General features: G+C 38.0%; 1 long non-coding RNA gene across 2 annotated transcripts in view; it reads right to left on the bottom strand.

Annotated features, from left to right (window-relative positions):
* Positions 1-292: 292 nt before the first annotated feature.
* The window catches only part of LOC146761318 (uncharacterized), a 143336-nt gene continuing 123676 nt past the window's right edge, over positions 293-19952 (bottom strand). For both annotated transcript variants that reach the window (XR_014944578.1, XR_014944579.1), the window contains exons 2-3: positions 4273-4420; positions 293-848 (exon numbers count right to left, since the gene is read on the bottom strand). This is a non-coding gene — a long non-coding RNA (uncharacterized LOC146761318). The remainder of the gene's footprint in view (positions 849-4272; positions 4421-19952) is intronic.

The raw sequence follows: 19952 nt of genomic DNA, 5'->3' as shown, positions 1-19952 counted from the left end.
TTTCTATTTCAATGGCATAAAAATTACTCTTAAACCACAGCACAGTATTAATTGCTAATTAGTTTACCATTTTGGTTGGAATGCCTTCTAGCATTTTTAAGTCAGTTTTAATCCATATAAACAGCCCAGGAATGCTCTTTTTCAAAACATGTAATTACAGGGGATTATATTACATCTCCAGCACTTTGGCAAATGCTTGCAATGGCAGAAGATAAAAAGTAATAGCAGTCTTCTTGTAATTTCATACAAACAGAAAAAAATGGTTAATTATCACTACAGCACAGTCACTGGGTCTTTTAAATTTATTTATTTTTTTAAATAAGACATACAGACTTCATAACACACACAACTTTTCTTCTACATTCTCCTTTGCTCACATCACTCCTGAAACAGAATTTAGCAGAACTGCTATTTATTATATCACTACCATATGCACAGCTTTTATTTTAAACAACATTACATTTAAGAGGAAAAAGCAAACAAACCAAAGCAGAATGTTGTTTTTGACAAGTACAAAGTGGTTGTTATGTGCATTGTTTGCTGGCTAAATGACAGCAGTCTTAAATGGTAATCATGCTTACAAACATCACAGTTCCTTTAGACCAAAATCAATCTAAATTAAAGAAGCTAGCTCATGGGTGTTCACCTTCCTTTTGAAAATGAACAACTGCCTGAAGCATTTAGCTTATGAGACCTCAGTCACAGAGATAGACAAGCAGGAGATGAACATCCTTCTTTTTTCAGGAGAATTTACTGGTTTGAGATAGCTGAACTCAGTAAATATCCCAAGATGTTGACTCCTCTTCTGCAGCCTTTTCAAAGAGAAGCTCCTGCTGAAACTCCTGCACCTGCAGACAGAAATGAAGCATGGGTTTGGGAAGATCTGAGAGCTTGACCTGGCCCTGGGGCCAGAGCAGCAAGGCCAGGCTCCTGAGGGCTTCCCAAATGACATGCCAGCCATGCAGGGAAGGTCAGCCATGCTGGCCAGGTCAGTGAAGCTGTGAGATTGAGGGGCTTGGCAGAGGGATAGCTGTGCTCTCTGGAGCCATGACTACATGGAGACTTCTCCTCTCCAGCAGCTCTTTCCCTTGTGCTGAGCCCCTTTCTGCAAGGGCAGGTGCCCTGATGAAGAAGAATGAGAAGCAGCAGGGAAGTTTTCCACCTCTAAGACAGCAAAAACAACTTCATTTCCCTCTTGTCTTACCAATATTCAACCAGTTTCTTTATTTTAATACTTTAGCAAGGCAGTTTCCCTCCAATTCAAGTCCTGGCTTTATCCAAAGACTGTGGATCTACGAGCTAATGATCCTGCTGACAGACATGCAGGCAGCCACTTCCTCATCACGGTGGCCACTGATAGCTGCACCCCACATTGTTCAGCACTTTGCTTTTGTTCAGCTTTCCTCTTTTGCATTCTCTGACCTAAGTGGCTTTTCACCATCTTGTGAAATACTCATATTATCACTTTATCCTGCTTTGTGCCTACAGCTTTCCAGAGTTGTTCTTTTTTACCAGAGAAGTAACAACTCCGCTTTCAAAGAAAGACAGGCTTAGCCCATGTGTGGAGCAGCAGGCTCCACTGTCTTCTGATAGTTGCTCACTCCCCTTCTGCAGGCCCATAGAACTCTTCCAGAGCAATTCCTGGCCATGTTTGGACCTCTTTAAAGTTAAATTATAAAGTGTTTTAATGGGCCTTTCTTCCCAGCAGTCAAGGTTTTTCAAGAGGCATCTCTTCCTTTTGATTCCATAATTATGGGTACATGTGACAAGCAGGTCATGATTTTGCAATAAGCACGTGCAGTCACCATTTTGTACGATTTCATAGAATCACAGAATTAGTACATTTGGAAAAGAACTCTAAGGTCACCTAGTCCATCAGTTTAGCAGTGAATGAGCTGAGTTCTTCTAAATTTTAAAGTAAAGAAAGAAAGAACAGGGCCTAATGAAAACCAAGGGAAAAGAGAAACTTCCAGAATGTGTTTAAAGCAGATTTCTGGTGGAGATGTTTTTAAATCCAAGTCTTTGCACTTTGGCAATATAGTTGTTTTCTCTTAATTTTCCTAACAACCTGCCAATAAAGCCAAAAGCATGTTTAGCAAAAATGAATTAAAATGCACCTTTCTGTTGTTCTAAAGATAACACAATATTTCTTATGGAAACAAGAAACTATATACTCAAATCTTCTTGTCATCAAAACCCGGGGAAACAAAAACAAGCTCACTTATTTGGAAGAAAAAAAAAACAGTTTGGAAGTGCATGCCTTGAGATATGTAACGTTGTGCCTTCTCTGCTCAATTTGTCAGAAGCCTTAATTTTCAATGCATACGTAATTCTAGCGCTAAACATGCAGAATTCAATTCTGTGTGAAAGCTACTTTATTCCATGAGTCATTGGCTTATCTCTTGATGCAGCTTCATTAATTTCAGTTTTTTTCTGTGTGGTAAACCAGTCCACCATTTTCCTGTTGAAAATCACTGCCTTATGAATGGATCATGAAAGGACTGATTCACATCCTGAGATAAAAATTACAGTGCTATATGACTTTTTATTTTTACTTTTTATTTTTTTATTTTTTTAAGTCATGTAAGTTAAGCCATAGAAAAATCCTTGTTGAGATTTAGTGCAAGTCTGAATTCAATTGGAAAGTATTTTTTTTAAGAATGTGAACAGCTTAAATTTCTCAGTATAAACAATACTGCTAATGTCACTTAAGTCCTGGAAATCAGGTTTATTTGTCCTATGAACAAATAATGCTCCCTTCCAAGCACCAGATTTGGTTCTTTGTCAAACTAGTGTATTATGCTGTATTGAGTGGATAACAAGGCTTGCATTTAATACATAAAAATCAGAGTCATGAGACACTGAAAGTTAATTATAATGCTGCAGTTTAAGGGTCAGGATTAACAGGCTAGGCTTACTTCTCAGTAGGAGCGAAAAGGCCAGAGAAGACAATGTCCATCACAGCATGGTAATAAAAAAGGGCTTTAAAAGTACATTTGTGGAGACTACGCTTCCTCTGTTTTTCTTTGGCTTTTTTTAACATGGAAAAATCTGTTTCTGAAAATTGGCTGCAGGTACTTAAAATTAGAAAGTTATTTGAATTTTGAACTTCAAACTTTGTGTTTTTAACTTAAAACCTTTAACTTCTATGCTTTTCCTTTTTGGCATTTGAGAAGTACACTTTCCCTCTGATATTAGTTCTATTACAGCTTAATGGAAAGAACATAGTGCCTTGACTGTCCCTATATACTACAAATAAAATAAAATACGGAATAAGCTGAGTAGCATGTGGCATTAGATACAAATTAATACATGTTACAAAGAGAATCAGGTTGTACCAAATATAGTCAGAACTCATCATTTTCAGATGTACTTCATTTCCACACCTCCTTAATGGTATTTATCTCATGAAGGGATAAAAACTAAATTTTGCTATCAAAGAAAAAATTGAAGAGTTTGTCTTGGCTTATCCAGAAACCTTCAGCTATTCAGGGAGTAGAACTACTTCATGTAGGCCTGCTCCTCCAGATTTTCCTCAGTTTTATATTTACTTCCTACTCTGGAAAATTTTCTACTTGACTTCAGTGGATACTTTTGTTGAACTTTAGGTTTAGCTGGGAGTTAATGCTGAAGACAGTAAATGATCATTGTTAGCAATGAGATCAATGAGGCTGTTTACTTGGATTGTCTTAACTTTTCTTTGTAACCATGAACAAAGTTGTAACCTTAAGGTCAGGAGCTTTGATAATTCATAAAAGAGAGAAAACATATTCAAAATAAATAGGACCAACCAACCATAGTATTAAGAAAATAATCCCCCCTTGTGTACATTAAATACACAGATTTTGTGTGATTTGTAGCAACTTTGTCAAACCATTCTTTACAGTGCCATTTGCTAATCCAAGCCTTTGTGGTCAGTTTGCCACAAGCCAGGTTTCCAAAATAAAATATGAAGTTCCTACAACAAATGAAACTGTACAGTGACACATTGCAGTGTAGTTAGAGATTAAACTAGTCAGTGAATAAAATAATGTGTTAATTATTAGTTATAGAACAGATGAAGCCAAGTCCAGGAGGTGGGTAAGGGCTAAGGATTGCTGCCAGACACTATTAAGTCACCAGTGGTTGAAGGGTGAAATCCAAGCCATGTTGAAGTCACCAGAAAAAATCTCTGTGAATCAAGATTGTACCTTAGTAGAAAGTAATTAAATTCACTATTAGGGTCATGAGTTCAAGTCTACAAGCACTAATTCACTATGCCATGAAACTTGCCTTTGCTACAAGAGAAGCAGTTGCAAAACTGCACAGAGCATGGCAGCAAGAAAGGTTGCCCTGGTGATGTTTGGAAACTGGTGTGTCCACGATTATATAGGAACGTATTTCCTTTTCCAAGCCAGTATCAAAAATAACAAGCAGTGATCTGAAAAGGAATGAAGAAAAATTACAAGATGGAATTTCAAACATAGTTTTGGCAGTAGGCAAAATCCTAGCTTCCAGACCTTACAACAATTCTATCTACAGCAAAAAAATAGGCTTACCTCAGCATCCTCATATTGAGGCAATTGAAACTTGTGGCCTAATGTCACAACTGATCCATTTCAAATGCTTGTTGCCTATACCCATATACTCTAAGTTTGAGAAGAAGTCTGCACTGGGCTTACGTCAGGAAAACATCTAAAACCAAATTTTAGCCACAACAATTCTCCTATATCCCTTACACATACGTATTTGCATAACTCTATTCCTCACATCCTTTTTGATGGATATAGCAGTGGTGGCTGAAATTGGAGAATGGACCAACAACTTACACCTTATTGTTAACAGACTGAAAAAAAAAAAAAAGTGAATCAAACTTATCATATTAAACATCATGTTTCTTTCAAGATCACATTGCCCTTTTCTTGGATAGCAGAGTAACCTTTCAACCTTAATACACATAAGCCAAAAGTCTATTGGAACTGTGCTCACAGCATACATTGACAGAAAGACAACTGAACACTATTTTGCACCATTACTTAATGTGAAGATTTTGTTATGACCAATCAGGCTAGAATAATTAAGGCAGATAATTATTCTGGAAGGAAGGTCTCTGGATTTACATTAGCCCAGGAAAAATCAAAATGATTCTGACTGAAAACAGTAAGTACTCTGTAGACTTAGGGAAGATAACATCTCTTCTGTCACTGAACAACATCTTCCAAAGGAGTGACAGAAAGCCTTAATTGGAATGGTTGGATAGTGGTAGTTATTCAGAAAGATTTTGGAGTTTTTTGTTTGTTTGTTTTTTGTTTTGCTTCTACACTTTGAAGAAAACATTGTCACTTCCTATTACATGAGCAACTGGGCACAGTGATCCAAATGAGGATTAATTATGGTAATCAATCATAGCTGAAAATGAGCAGGATGTATGTTTCAGTAGAAAAAAACCAAAAAACCCAAATATAGAAGAAAATCACAGCTAAAATAGTCAGCACGACTTCAAAAACTAACTCCCTGCACATCAGGATTTTAACCCTGAGAAAACTGATGTATTAAGGGCTCAAATGATGGCACCAGGGGTTTTGGTAGCATTAGTGATGTAGACCAGACATAAATATGTAGAGCATATAGGTGTTACAGTTGGAGCCAGCTATGGTTTACTGTTACAATCACAGTTACTATTGTCGAAGTACAGAATTTTTTTTAGGCAAGGTGTGATGGTGACAGAATGCTTTGTGAAGTCAGTAACATTTAAGAGCATGTTGAAGAGCCTCAGGTCAGCATCAGATCCTTGTTGCCAGCATTATAAAGAGTCTATTCATCTAACACTTTAAATTTCCCTTAGTTCAGAAAAATACCCTATCATTTCCTCTGAAGAGGGTTGGTAAAAGTGCTTCTTACTGTTGTTCAAAGAGTATTTTGATGATGACGATTAGAAGTGATAAACAGCCTTTTCTGGTTCAGTAATGATGGATTATGCAGTACAGTCAAACGAACACCACTGAAATTGGCCTGATATTAGATACCCAAAGCGTTTGTTTGCAGACTTGTTGGCTCTGATTGTTATTATGCTTGTCTTCCATTTTAACTACAGTTCATTTCCAGGGAGCAATTTCTACTGCTTTAAAAATCAGTCTGTACATGTTGTACCTAAAATCAAATGACGAACATTTAGAAAAGGGAAGTAGCACGTGTATATTTCCAGGAAAAAAAAAAGAAAAAAAGAAAAAAAAAAAAAAAAGCAGCCATTTTAGCAGAAACTGTTCCTGACAGTAAAAACTTAACTGTAAGCAGCATGGCAGCTTACAGAGAGCAGAGATGTTACAACGCTCAGCGGACCATCTCAAAGGAGAAAAAAAACCCCAAACACCCCTAATTCATAAAAACTAATCACCTTACTTTCATTTGTGTTTATAGGTAATGTCAGATTGCAAATTCTTTTTGGCTTGAAAAATCTAAAAAGTGAAATCACAAGGTTTGACTGAGTAAGCTACCATCAGGTAACCTATGTATTCTCATCTTTGAGATAACAGAACAAAAACCCTAAGTAAGTGGTCTTTTTAAAATTCCATCTATATGATTCTGTATGAACTGACAGTACTGACCTACTAATATTTGGGTCATATGAGTTGGGTCACTCGTGTCAGAGTTACAGTGACCTGATTCCGCCTGTTTTATAACTTACTGACATTTCTTTTATCCGCAACAAGGGTGCAACGCCTACCTGAGACTTGATCTGCTCACTTTTTTCTTTGATGTTCCTCACTCTGCGCCAAGGGTCATAGTGCTGGCAGACACACTGTGGGGTATGAATGATTTAAAGCAACAGGTGAAAGTCTTTAAATGAGTGTATTTACTACCACCTTTCAAGGACTCTGTATCAGCTATGCTTGATCGTATTCCATAAGTGTTCTCAGATGCACTTTCCATTGTGTTGCTGTTTAGTGGTGTGGTCATATTTCATGTAAGTTAGCTATTCTGTGAATTTCACATGCTCATCCTGTAAAGCTGGACTTGTGTGGACAGTCAGTCTCCTGGGCTTTCATCACTCAATAAGGGACAGATGCACTTTAGTGTTAAGCAAACTAATAGCATTTCCTACATCCCCATGAAAATACATCTGCCTGCGTCTTGTCTGCTTACACTTTCTGTATCATATACTTCTGTAACCACCTACTCTCACTGCATGAGTCTGAAACTGTAACTATGCCTTAAACAACCTTGTGTCAAACCAATTTTATTTTCCTTTCTTCAAAACTTTTTTTAAAGATCACCTCTTCTAAAGCTACACTAGTGCATAAAGTGCTACTTGAAGCATGGTATGGCCATTAGCTGGAGTTCCATTAACAGCTTCTCAACAAACACTCCCCATATTCACAGTTGAAAATCAGAAGAAACTCTGGTCTTATTTTCAACCACTTCCGAAGATGTTACTACTGCATGACATGCTATAATGACTGCAATCACAACTGTGCAAAATATATATATGCAGCTCAAACACACCAAAAGCAAAAAACTACAAAGTCCCCTAATGCAAAGGCAAAGAATACTAAGGACTGTAAAGTACAGAGAATGTTAATCATAGGTCAACAGCAAATTTAATTCTATATGCTAAATAACAAACAGAAGTAACTGTAAGAACATGAAAATATGCTCTCTGATCTGTTTCTCCAGTACTGAAAATTTATATACTCTGCTAGGAAACTAAAATTCTTCCTTCTCTGCTTCCACTTGATTTATCTCATATCAGAACAAATGAACTTATCATGCAAAGACCAAACAAACAGAAAACTCCTTGGCATAAATTATTCCAAGATAAGAGATGGTCAGCCAGGATAACCTTTCTGAGAGACATGATATTTAGTGCAGTAGGACCAAGACCTGTTCCTGATGTTGATAATAAGAGGCAGTGAACAGACTGGAAATGATTGGAGAACAGACTAGGAATAAGGAGACCTCAGTTCTAAACTAGGCTACATCACTACTTAGTTAGGAAGTTGTCCAAAATACCTTGCTACTTAACACTATCCCTTACTCCCCTGCCCCCCCCCCACCCCCCAATTACAAATATGTAGAGAATAAAATTATTATGCTTGTATTTCCTTAATAGTTCCAAACAACCACAATAACAGATGAGATGATTCAAATGCAGAGTACAATGCTGTAGCATGTCAGGAATTTAACAGATTTGGGTGCTCAGATACACCTAAATTACATTTTAAAATAAATATTTTTAAAATAATTAAAAGCTTTAGAAATTAAACACACAACCAGCTTCAGAGTTCATTTGCAGATTGATAGCAATCAGCACCTACAAATCCTCGTGGGCAGTAAAACATGGAAATGGGAAGACAATGTTTTCAACAATAGCTGATGTCTGCATCAGCAACAAAAACAGTCTCTGAGCACTGGCATCAAGGAGCATTTGATGTGAACAAAGTGACATCGTGTTTCATCAAAGGTTAATGAGTACAGCAGTTCTGTCAGCAATATATTAAGACAGCAGAGTCACTGTTCGTCATACTTGGTGAGTTCCAGGCAGACTGCAAGCACTGACATTTGTGGATTTGTTGGGGTTTCTTTTACCTCCTAGGTTCAGTAACTTTTATGTGACAAGTTATTATTTTACCATAAGCAATTCTTAACACTTTTTCTGCCGAGTAAAAATGCTTTTGTAAGCCTGGAGCTTGTGCTGACCGGAAAATTAGAGGCTTTTCTCAGTAAATTTTGCTTAACTAACAAGAAAAACAGAATAATGTAATAAAACATCATTAGGCAGCTTTGGATTTTCAGTTTTCTAATAGAAACTATCTGTCAAAGGTTCTATTTGTTTTTGAAAACATAATATTAATTTTCAAGCAAAATATGTGTGTAGAATTTTCAGATAAGACATTTTATCCGTAACTGTCCATTGAAATCAGCGGACAAACACATAGTAACACCAACAGGGAGGCAAAGAAACAGCAGCAGTGAAATGTAATACAAACTAAGCTCAGCCCTCAGTGCTCAGATTTTGCTGCTAGATTCAGTACTGTTGAGCAGAATACAATAATAGAACCAGCTTCAGAATTTTCTGTCATGGAAAATTATTATGTGGCTGAACCAGTGCTTGATTCCATGACACATTAAACAAGCCCAAAATGCATGAATAAGGCTCTGGCAAATGTATCTTAGGTGCAACAGCACTTGCCACATTCTATCATCCAAGTCTGTAATAAGTAATACCTCACCTCCTTAATAAAGAAAACCTTATCTTTCTCTAACTGTGTAGAGGATATGGACAACACTTCATCATTTCACATGGCACCAGAATCCAGGATACAAGAAATTTTTGTCCAAGTGAGGTAAAAGTCTCTAGCCTTAGCAAGTCCATGGTGTTATGTGGTGTTTACTGTGCCAGCACTTATGAGCAGTACTGATACTGCTGCTGAAAGTGTTTCTGAGTATCGCTACTGGAAAATCATGGCTGTTTTCAAGGGCTACTATTCCTTCTCCTCTGAGGAGTGAACGATTTGTGTGAGACTGTTTATTTCTGTGACCATGTTTGATTTACACAAGCCAAACTTTCAGCTCAGTTGGTGTCTGGTTAGACAAACTTTAATTGCAACAGCTTATTGCACAAAGATCTTATTTACATCATTACATATCTGTGTTTCTCAAGGCAATCTGAGCTTTATGGAAGAATGACAGAAGACACGCTTCAAATAGAGTTCTGAAGGCCACCAGGTTTTCTTATGCCATTTCTGAAAGACATTTGTGTCATCCTATTCTCAAAAACATGTAATGACAGAGGTCCCTCCTATTCCCTGTACAATCGACTTGACCTTTGCAATAAAAACCTTCCCTCTCCTCCACAAAATGTCTAATAAAAAGTGGTGAAGATTTTAATGGATATCCTACCTGCCATGTTCTCACATAGAGCAGTCCCATTTCTGTAGAAAATGGTATTCCTTCACTTTTTGGCTAGTACCCCATGCTATTTGTTAAGGACATGGTTAGCTTGGAATTTGGAAATACTGTTTTGGTAAATCTGTTTTCTGGTTTTCAAAGCAAATGGAATAAAGGAAAGCATGACTTTTGCCCTGTTTTCCCTTAAGCAGTCCTAAAGAATCATGCTACGCAAGGCTGTCTATTCACTCATCCCACTCCCAATAGCAACTTCTGATCCTGCAGGTCACTTTCAGCCTGATTTGACAGGAATTAAGAGTTCAAAGACAAAGTTTCTGAAAGATTTGTGGAAAAGGGGCAGCCAACAAAGAACAGTGACTCTTTCTGAATCAGAATAAGCAGACAACATATCAAACATTCAGAATACGTTTCTGATTGAAACTTTACAAAATGTCTGTTCTGCAGGACAAGTTTTGACTGAAGCTTGCTCTGTATAAGAGCTGAACTAGACTAAAGTATGTAGTGGGCTCGTAAGTTCCAGAACTCCTGGATCCATTTACATTACCCTGGAAAATATGTTTGCCATGATATAAAATTCTCAGTGAATAGAGTTATTATTCATTTCTGTGAGGCTCCTTTCATCAGAAGATCTGAAAGCATGTGACAAAGAAGGCCTTGAGTGTTATCTCTGTTTTATGAACTGAAGAACAGAAAGGGGAAGCACCTTGCCTGAGGTCGCCAGATCAATGACAAATCCAGGTGTCCCTCAAGTAGCTCAAGCAGTTGTCCATGCTGCTTCAGGCATACCTGAAACAGAATCAGATAACTTATTCTACTATCCTAGTTTTCTAAGCTACTTTTATACAGCAGATATGAACTAGCAGAAAAGGATCTGTTTTTTGCTTTTTTTTCCCCTCTCTTTTCTCCTCTTTAGCAGAAAATAAAACATTCACAGATTTTAAAAAGTACATTCAGATGAGCATGCAAATGTTGAGATAATTCCTACATCCAGTGGTTGCTTTCGAAAGCTCAGCTCTCTATGTCTTGGAGTTAACAAAGGGTTTACAATAATTGTGCAGAGAAGTTCCATTAGTGCTCACTCAATCATGTAACCACTGTAAGTTCAGAATCTTAGCATTTACACTGAGCCTAACATACTGCATTCAGCTATACTAAAGAAACCTGTTCCATAATCAATGCCTATTTCCAAGGCAAAATCAACCTGAAAGATTCTCATACTTAAAACCAGATTTCATGCAGGATTCACGGTCATTTTACTAGAAACCTTTTCATTATTCCAGACAAATCCATTCAGTAAAACCACGAGTACAACTACTGAACTGTGTTCCCTTTGCTAAATATTAGCAACAAATAATGATTCATTTGAAATAAGACTTCCAACTGCAATTCTGTCCCAAAAGCTAAATAAATGAGGTGCTAAAAGCACTGAATCCCACTGAACTCTCTAATATGTTTTACCACACAACTGCATTTACAACTAAATTAACCGACAGCCTCCCTCACCACAAGTGGTCCTTCTGATGTCTTCAGTAATGCAGATTTCAAGGGTCTTAAAATGGTATGATACAGCCACTGAAAAGAATGAAGTGGAACTTGGGCTTTAAATCCAAATCAGGATATATACCAAAATCCTGATTTTCCTGTGCCTTCAGCAATCCTAGTATAGAAATGCTAAAATTAGTATTGTTTGAGTCACAATGAAGCAGGTGAGCCTCCTTGTGAGTAAGGCATTAATCAAACCAAGATATCCAGCCAGCATCTTCACTATAAATGTGATGTGACATTACAGTTATTCAAAATTTTTAGACATACACACTTAGCTGCTTCTGCATGGATGTGTTTATTTGACTTGCTCATCATAGTCTTGGGCATTTCTCTAGTGAAACATCTCATCAAATGTTCAATTTTCTTCATGCAAGTATCCAAACTATCTTCTATAAAACAGTGCTGCTGCAAAACACAGGGCGAAGAAGATTTCAACATGAACCTATGCTTTGTGCTGACCTGAAAACATTGTGCTCGTTACAGAAGCAGAGCTATTGGTAGCAGTCACCTTCTAAATACTGCTGGATAACTATGACCAACCATTTAACATCAATCAAGTCAAATGTTCTGTGGTAAGGGAGACACCAGTAGTTTTGAAAAGGACTTTACTCCTTTTAAGAAACCGAAGCAGTTCCAAATCATGTACAGTTTTAAAAACAGTACAAATAAACTGTGGAGAAAACAGGAGAAAATTAAGGTTTGTTCTCTGTGATGGCAGAGGAATCACAGCAAAGCCTCCTTAAATGAAGGGCTGTACCAAACATGGACATAATAATATCCTGAGAACAACAGCACACAAGTATCTGTTCTGACATGTAATGTACAGAAATACTCTGATTTCAATAAAGAACATACAATGCTAATTAGGTTGGAGTTGAAATTAGGGGGGGAACTCTGTGGGGATTAGAGCAAAGTCTGCGAGCTCGAACTTACACTGGGGGCGATTTTAGTGACTTTTTTTTGTGGGTTAAGACTAATGAAAAGAAGGCAGGAGCCAAAGAAACACAAATGGAAACCAAAATAATTAGCCCAAGAGATTTTTAAATTCATAATCAGTTTCAGAGTCTAACACTTACTGCTTTCAATGGCTAATTAAAAGACCACTTAGGATGTTAGGGATTATATGTTTACTTGAAAGAAAGCAAGAATTTGGGATTTGGATTTCTTCTTTGATCATTTAGGGTATGGCATTACATCCTTTTTTGCACGTGTTTAAATAGGATGGCTCACATGAGTGAGGTTAGGTTAGTCGTGTGCACATGTGATGGACAGCCTTCATAAACACAGCAGGGAACTTTAGGACTGAAAGTCTAAATCTACACTTTTTACTTAACAGAGGAACTCCTGAGCTGGGAATTGCCACAAGTCAGAAGATCTGTCAGGCAGGCACAGAGACAATGTTACTGAATAGGTACTGATGAATGCAATAGACATGCTACACAAAGTTATATACATTTGTAAGGTTTTCCTACTAATTACTTTGTATGATGGATATGTTACACATAAAATAAATAAATAAATAAATAAATAGAAGATTGCACAAATCAGTACAGTTGCTATCTGAAAGGAGATGTATGACCTACACAAGACTACATCAAATCTTTCACTCCATTTACTTTCAAGGAGTCAAAAATTTACATTCATTCAATTTCAAAGTACAGTTCAATTACAGTTAATGTAAATGTTTCGTATAACTGTAAGATATACCACGTACGTATACAACACTTAGAGCATCACAACATCCACTAAAACACAAGCTGCAACATGACTACTTCTGGTGTAGTAACTCTTATTTATTTTCCTCCTCTTTTTACATATTCAGGTCTTTGAGACTTACTTTAAATTATGTATATATATATTATTTTTATTTATTTAAATTGTGTGTGTGTGTGTTATTTTTTTGAAGCATGTAATCTGAGACTCAATTTTGGAAACCAAATAGCATGTAGATGGTTATATACTTAACTACTCCCTTCCAGATTTTCCAGATGTCTGGAAGACCACAAAACAATGCAATGTGCTATACAGAATTCGACATTCTTCTGTATCTCATTCACAGAGAGCTTAGCACAAGTGAATCCTCATCAGTGATAAAGGCTGAATTGAGAAATATCATAGATAAGAGCAAAAAACGTTCATATACCATTCCCTCACCATTGGCATGCTGTGAAATATCAGGTAAATCTATTTGGTAAATCACTGAAAATCATTTTAGGTAAACACCACCATCTTTAGAGCAAATACTCTTCATTTTAAACCTGTGAAGTAGCTGGATGGGTCAGTTCCTAGGAAGGTTTTCAACCTCTTTGGATACAAAAGATACTAACTGCTGACTATGACAGAGAAAAAAGTTATTATTTAGAAAAGAGAGATTGCTCTAAACCAGTATTGTCTACTGAAGTGCTTGTCACACAACTACATGATCACAGAGTCACAGAATAGCCCGGGTTGGAAGGGACCTCAAGCACCAAAAATCTTCAGCCCCCCTGCCACAGGCAGGGCTGCCAATACTAGACCAGGCTGCCCAGTGCCCGATCCAACCTGGCCTTGAACACCTTCAGGGACAGGGCATCCACAACCTCTCTGGGTAACCTGTTTCAGCACCTTACAGCTCTCATAGTAAAGAACTTTCCTCTGACATCCAACCTAAATCTTTCCTTCCTCAACTTAAAATCATTTCCCCTTGTTCTGCTGTTATCTACCCTCTCAAAGAATTGACTCCCCTCCTGTTTATAGGCTCCCTTTAGGTACTGAAAGGCTGCAGATCACACTGCAGATTTCCTTTCTCCAGGCTGAACAAGCCCAGCTCCCTCAGCCTGTCTTCATAGGAGAGGTGCTCCAGCCCCCTGATCATCTTTGTGGCCCTCTTCTGGACGCTCTCCAACAGCTCTCTGTCTTTCTTGTATTGGGGGCTCCAGACCTAAACACAGTACTCCAGATGGGGCTTCACAAGGGCAGAATAGAGAGGGACAGTCACCTCCCTGTCCCTGCTGGCCACCCCTCTTTTGATGGAGCCCAGGACACTATTTGCTTTCAGAGCTGCAAGAGCACACTGCTAGCTCATGTTCAGTTTCTCATCCACCAGGACCCCCAAGTCCTTCTCTGCAGGGCTAAACAATATGTGTTTAATACTCACAATATCAATATGTGATCAATATTCACAGCCATAATTTATAGTTGGATTTTCACAAAGCTGCAGTATGCTATTTTTCTATGTTCGGGACCACAGAAGGAAGTAAGCGGGGCTCAGAAGATTCCAAAACAAGTTCAATCAGGAATATCATGACAGGATTATGAGTTGTGCCAAGCACAGCTCTTTCTACCTTGGCAGTAACAACCTACATGCGACTACTTTTCATTATAAAGGCAGCAACTATGAGATTTGACAGTAGAGAAAGTACTGTTCCATCCTCATGTTAACTCTTATTTCATAGAATAATTAAGGTTGGAAAAGAACTCTAAAATGATCTGATCCAGTTGTCAGCCCATCATTACCATGCCCACTAAACCACATCCCTCAGTACCACACCTACACAGTACATGAACACCAGGGATGGTGACTCCACTAACTCCCTGGGCAGCCTGCTCCAGTGCCTCAGCACTCTTTCTGAGAAAGACTCTACTCTTCAGAGACTGCTTTTGTGTTAGTCCATTGACTGTAAGCAAGCAGATTTTTAACTGCAATATTATCAGTAAGAGACACGAAAGCATCTATTTCCCTATGTAAACAACTGTTCTAATGGTAGTTGCAAATAGGTGGAACATTCTATGCTTACTACTGACAGTGTGCTGAACTGCCATAGGTTCACAGTTGTATACATGGAGCACAAAATACCTCCAGCTCTCCCTAGCCATTAAGGTTTAATGTAGGTATATTGCCTAAGAAGGCAATTCCCCAGTTCCAATCCCACCCCCACCTGTCAGGAGCGCATGGACAAATACAGATTACAGGTATCCAGCAGAACATGAAGAAAGAAAACTTTTTTTCAAAGCAATTCATTTAAGTAAGGATCTATTTGACTTTGAAAGTAAGAGAGGATGGGAGCCAAAAAAAAAAAAAAAAAAAGCAAAAAATAAGCTGAACAATTAGGCTTTGTTTTCTCTGTTTGGACATTCCATCTGTCCTCAAATCTTTGAAACCTTGCTTATGATGAAGACAGGTTACAATGGAGCACATGTGATAAAAGCTGGTGACAGACAAGGTCCAGAAAGGAATTTTATAAACTGAAATATATTTTATCTAGGAAATCAGTGAAGAATCACTCTACAAAATAATTCAAACCATGTGTGAAGTGAATAAAATTGGGCATTTGAACATCTGAAATTCTAGTCAGAAGTTAAAGGAATACACAAAAATTAGTTCTCTTGTTATTTACTGAATAATTTACTGTATTTTCTTTTTGGATATGCGCCGCCATGTGCCAGGAGAGGAGCCAAAGCAGTGCAGGCTGACTGGAGGTTTGAACACAGGGCTGCTTGTGAAGCCACATGTGAGACATGCAAGTTACACTATGCTTTACTTTTGGCATCTAACAAACTTGTCTGAGTGAACATACCTGCCAAAAATTACATTAGCAATAAGGTATCTTGTGTATGTGCCAACAAGTTTCCCTTCAAACATGGAAATAACTTGCCCCACGTGTCTGGCCTTCACTCATGTCTTGAAAGCTGAGACATATCTGTTGCAAATTAATTTGACTTTTTGCTTTGGATGAAGGGACCAGTCTGCTAACTTGATGGGATCTGAAGCACATAACATAAGAAGAGAGGCTAAGAGAACTTGATTTGTTCAATTTTAAGAAGAGAAGCTGAATGGAGATCTTATGTTCTTTTTCAACCATCCAGGGTGCTTTCAAAGAAACAAGCAAACTTCTGGAGATGCATGGTGAAAGCAAAGAGGCAACAGACATAAGATGCAGCCAAAGAAATTCCAGTTCATTATTTGGATATTTTTTTCCTTACTATGAAGGTGGTCACAGACTGGAAAAGGAGCTTAGGGTGACAGAGGAGTCCCTCTCATTGGAGAAGTTCAAAACCTGAACAGCTCTGAGCAGCCCAAGTTATCTTTGAAAGTGGATCTGTCTTCCAAGTTGGTCTGCTCTACACATGGCTGTTGGGCCAAGCAGCCACCAGAGTCCCTTTCCAGGCTGAATTATCCTGATTCTCTCAAAGAAAGCTGCTGCAATGCTACTCCCTTTAAAAAGTGTATAACAAGAAACAGGAATCGAACTTAAGAACAGCAATAAAGGATCAACTTTTATATGATCCTCTGTAGGTCTCATACACTAGTGGGGTATTAAGAAGTATTATTGAAGATCTGCTTCATAAGTTGTTGCGTATACTGAAAATGTACAAAAAAGTCTTTAATTTTACTGTCTCCAACGACAGCTTATCCTTTAAAGGATGATACTTCCACTGAGAAAGCACTTTACAGGAAAAGGAAGACATAGACTGCTTTTTTTTTTTCCCCTTGTACTGATCCTCCCTCTTCATGCTTGCACTGCACAGAATAGTTGTTTATATGCATGTATTGGTTTCTTGTTTTAATTACTGATTTCTCTTTAAAATATTCCTAAAAGGCTTCCTAGTGTTAGAACTAAAAACAAAGGGAAAACCCAGACAGGATTTGAGCTTCATTTTGATCAAGGATCCGTAATCTGATCTCAAAAAACAACAACAACAGGAGTTTTGCTTAGAATTAGCATGGATTCCAAACAAACAAGTGAAGAGTTGGAAGATGCTCTTAAAGCAAACACAAACACCACACTGAATAGGCACTGAACTGAATTTGGAGATCTTGCACAGATATCCTAAAAGGACATCAGTCTAGATACTTTTTTTTTTTTTTTGCCTTAGTCTTCACTTACAAAAGGAAATTTGCATCACCTTTTTGCCACTCTGATGGTTTAAAAATTCAAAGGAGCTCTGTACTATTAGATCATGTGCACCAGAGCAGTCAAGTTACTGGAAACTTAAATATTCTGCAAATGTAATGAACAGAAATAAAGACAAAGAGCGAGTATTCCCTTGCAAATATACTCTTGATTTTGTTTAATTGAAAAATGATGTATTTTGGCATATCTAAGACTTCTCTAACATCTTTTCACAGCACATGCTTTCAATTGTTGGTGCTGTGCAGACTGTGTCCATGAGCGGACAATAAGGATCTCCTTCCTCCAGCAAATATGAGGTAACTTTAGTTACAAGAAACAATTCCTATCTGTCATGCAGATCCAGATTTAGAAATATGATCCCATACGATCTTTGTTAGGAATGCGATGGAATCTGTACTAGTGTACTGAGAGGAGAAATCTAACACACTGGGACAGCCACATCATCCTTCTGAAGTAACATTTTTCTTTTCACAGTTTGTATAGGTTTGCAGAGCTTAAGATAATACGCCTTAAGATACCACTCTAATAAATCTAAGTTATTTAAATAAAGCTGAAAGATAGAGCAGGTACTTATGGAAGATAGGTGGTTTTTTTCATTGCAGTTTTGTTTTCTAGCATTTGTTTTTAGAATGGTCATCTGCAGGTCTTAAGATGAAGAGATTTCCCAGCCCCTCTTAGAGCAAGTTTTCTCCTTGCATTTGTCTGCACGTTCCTGGACATTTTATAATCCAACTAAGACACGTTATCTGGAAGCAGTGACCACAGAAAGGGCCTGCCTGCCAATGTGTCCTGACTAATGTAAAAGAACAAATCCTCCATTGTTGCCCATGTGCCATATGTCAATACAATAAAATCACTGTCTTCTGTATTGAAGGTTACATTTGTTTACAATTACAATGTTTATTTCTTGCTGTGAGACCATAACTGTGCATGCTCCTTCTTCTGTTAGAATACAATTTCCACCCTTACCCTGTTAATCCTTCTTCCATCCCCCTACTCACTTCTTTACAGAACACATACCCAGAGAAGAAAAATTCTCTTCTACATACATAAAGTATGTATGTATGGCTCTCATGGGTTTTTGTTTTAGTATTAAGTCAGGTTATAATGGCATGTCTGTGGTGACAACATCTGAACACAAAACCATGTTATACTTAAATTAAAGCAAGTGGGTATTTCCACCAAGGCCAACTTAAATAGCTGCATATTCTCTTGAGCTGGGATGCTACAGAAAGTGCCATGAAAATAAAAAGACCTAGCTTTCATCCCTGTTTCTCCCATTTGGCCTGTAACTCTGCAGCAAATCTCTTTTCCTATTTCATGCTTTCCAACCTGAGACAGAACATTCTGCGTAGTGTTTTTTCAAGGTGTTCTAAAGCCCAAGGACGGATCAGTACAAACACATTATCAATGCAGATTAATCACGTCTAGGACAAAGAAAAGTTTTCAGTGTGCTGGCCCTTCTACTTGAAGGACACAGTCTCTCAAGTGGAGAACAGCACTGCTTTCAGGTTTCCATAATGTGGGAGTCTTTTCACAACTTAGTGGCTACCACAAGAGCTCCACAGACAGCAGTACCAAAGAAAGCTCTGGAAGCCCTCCTCTGCGGGCCTGCTCCTACCCGTTGGTCTCCCTCCCCACCACGAGAAGACATGACTACATTTTCACTGTTACTAAGCACAGTTTTCTTTTAAATAACACAATGCTTTCATACAAACATGAAGCAAGTCCAGTGCTTGTAACAGACCTAATCCCATTAGAAGTGCTCTCTAGTGCAATCAGCTGCTCCAGAAAGAGCGCAGGATGTGGTAATGTCAACACGTGTCCCAGTGAAAACCTACTCCCATTTCACTCCCTCGAGAACAATAAGTTTTCTGCAGTTTCCCATGGGAGTGATAAGTCTCGTCTCCCTGGAGCGGTCATTGATAAAAGCATGGCTGGGGTCAGGACGAACGAAGGTAGCTGCCAGGTCCCACCCACTCACACAATATACACTTTGTCTAATGTGCTGTAGAGCAATACAAACTACAATATCTTTGAAGTAAATATTTGACTAGTTAAGTAATTATGCTGAAAGGTCCCCTATCTTTATTATACCAGAAAGAAATTCATAAATCACCTGATGTTATTATCTTTGAAGAAATTTCCTCTACTGGGGCAGCAGGAAATCATTTTCAGTTTGTTAGCTGGAGTAAAGGGGAGGAAGGAAAGGCGGTAAAGCACAGGGCTCTGTACTTCTTTTTTCTTTTCTTTTTTTTTTTTTTTTTTTTTCAAATCAGGCAACAACATTAATTATTTGCTGATGCCACGAAGATTTCTAACAGAGCAAATTCAACTGCACATAAAAGGACAGGTGCGTTACAGCTCTGAGTGCTCTTTTAAAGAAGATAACATCTATACAGTAAGGAACAAAGTTCCTCACTTCCTGTTAAAGATGCCCATGCAATACTGGTGTAATTTAAACAGACGTAGCTAAATATTGACTATCTGTGGAACAGCTTTAATTCTTGAGCCCTGCATATGATGTACTCTCACAACAAATGTCTGTGCCGCAACAACTGTCAAACTTCAGTCACTGTGCAGAAGCAGAATAAAATTATGAGTCCCTGTCTTTGCTTTTTCTAC

The sequence above is a fragment of the Coturnix japonica genome, chromosome 3 (assembly GCF_054131305.1).
Source record: "Coturnix japonica strain WE chromosome 3, WE-NBRP24, whole genome shotgun sequence".
Classification (NCBI taxonomy): Eukaryota; Metazoa; Chordata; class Aves; order Galliformes; family Phasianidae; genus Coturnix; species Coturnix japonica.
This window is presented reverse-complemented; position numbering and strand designations above follow the sequence as displayed.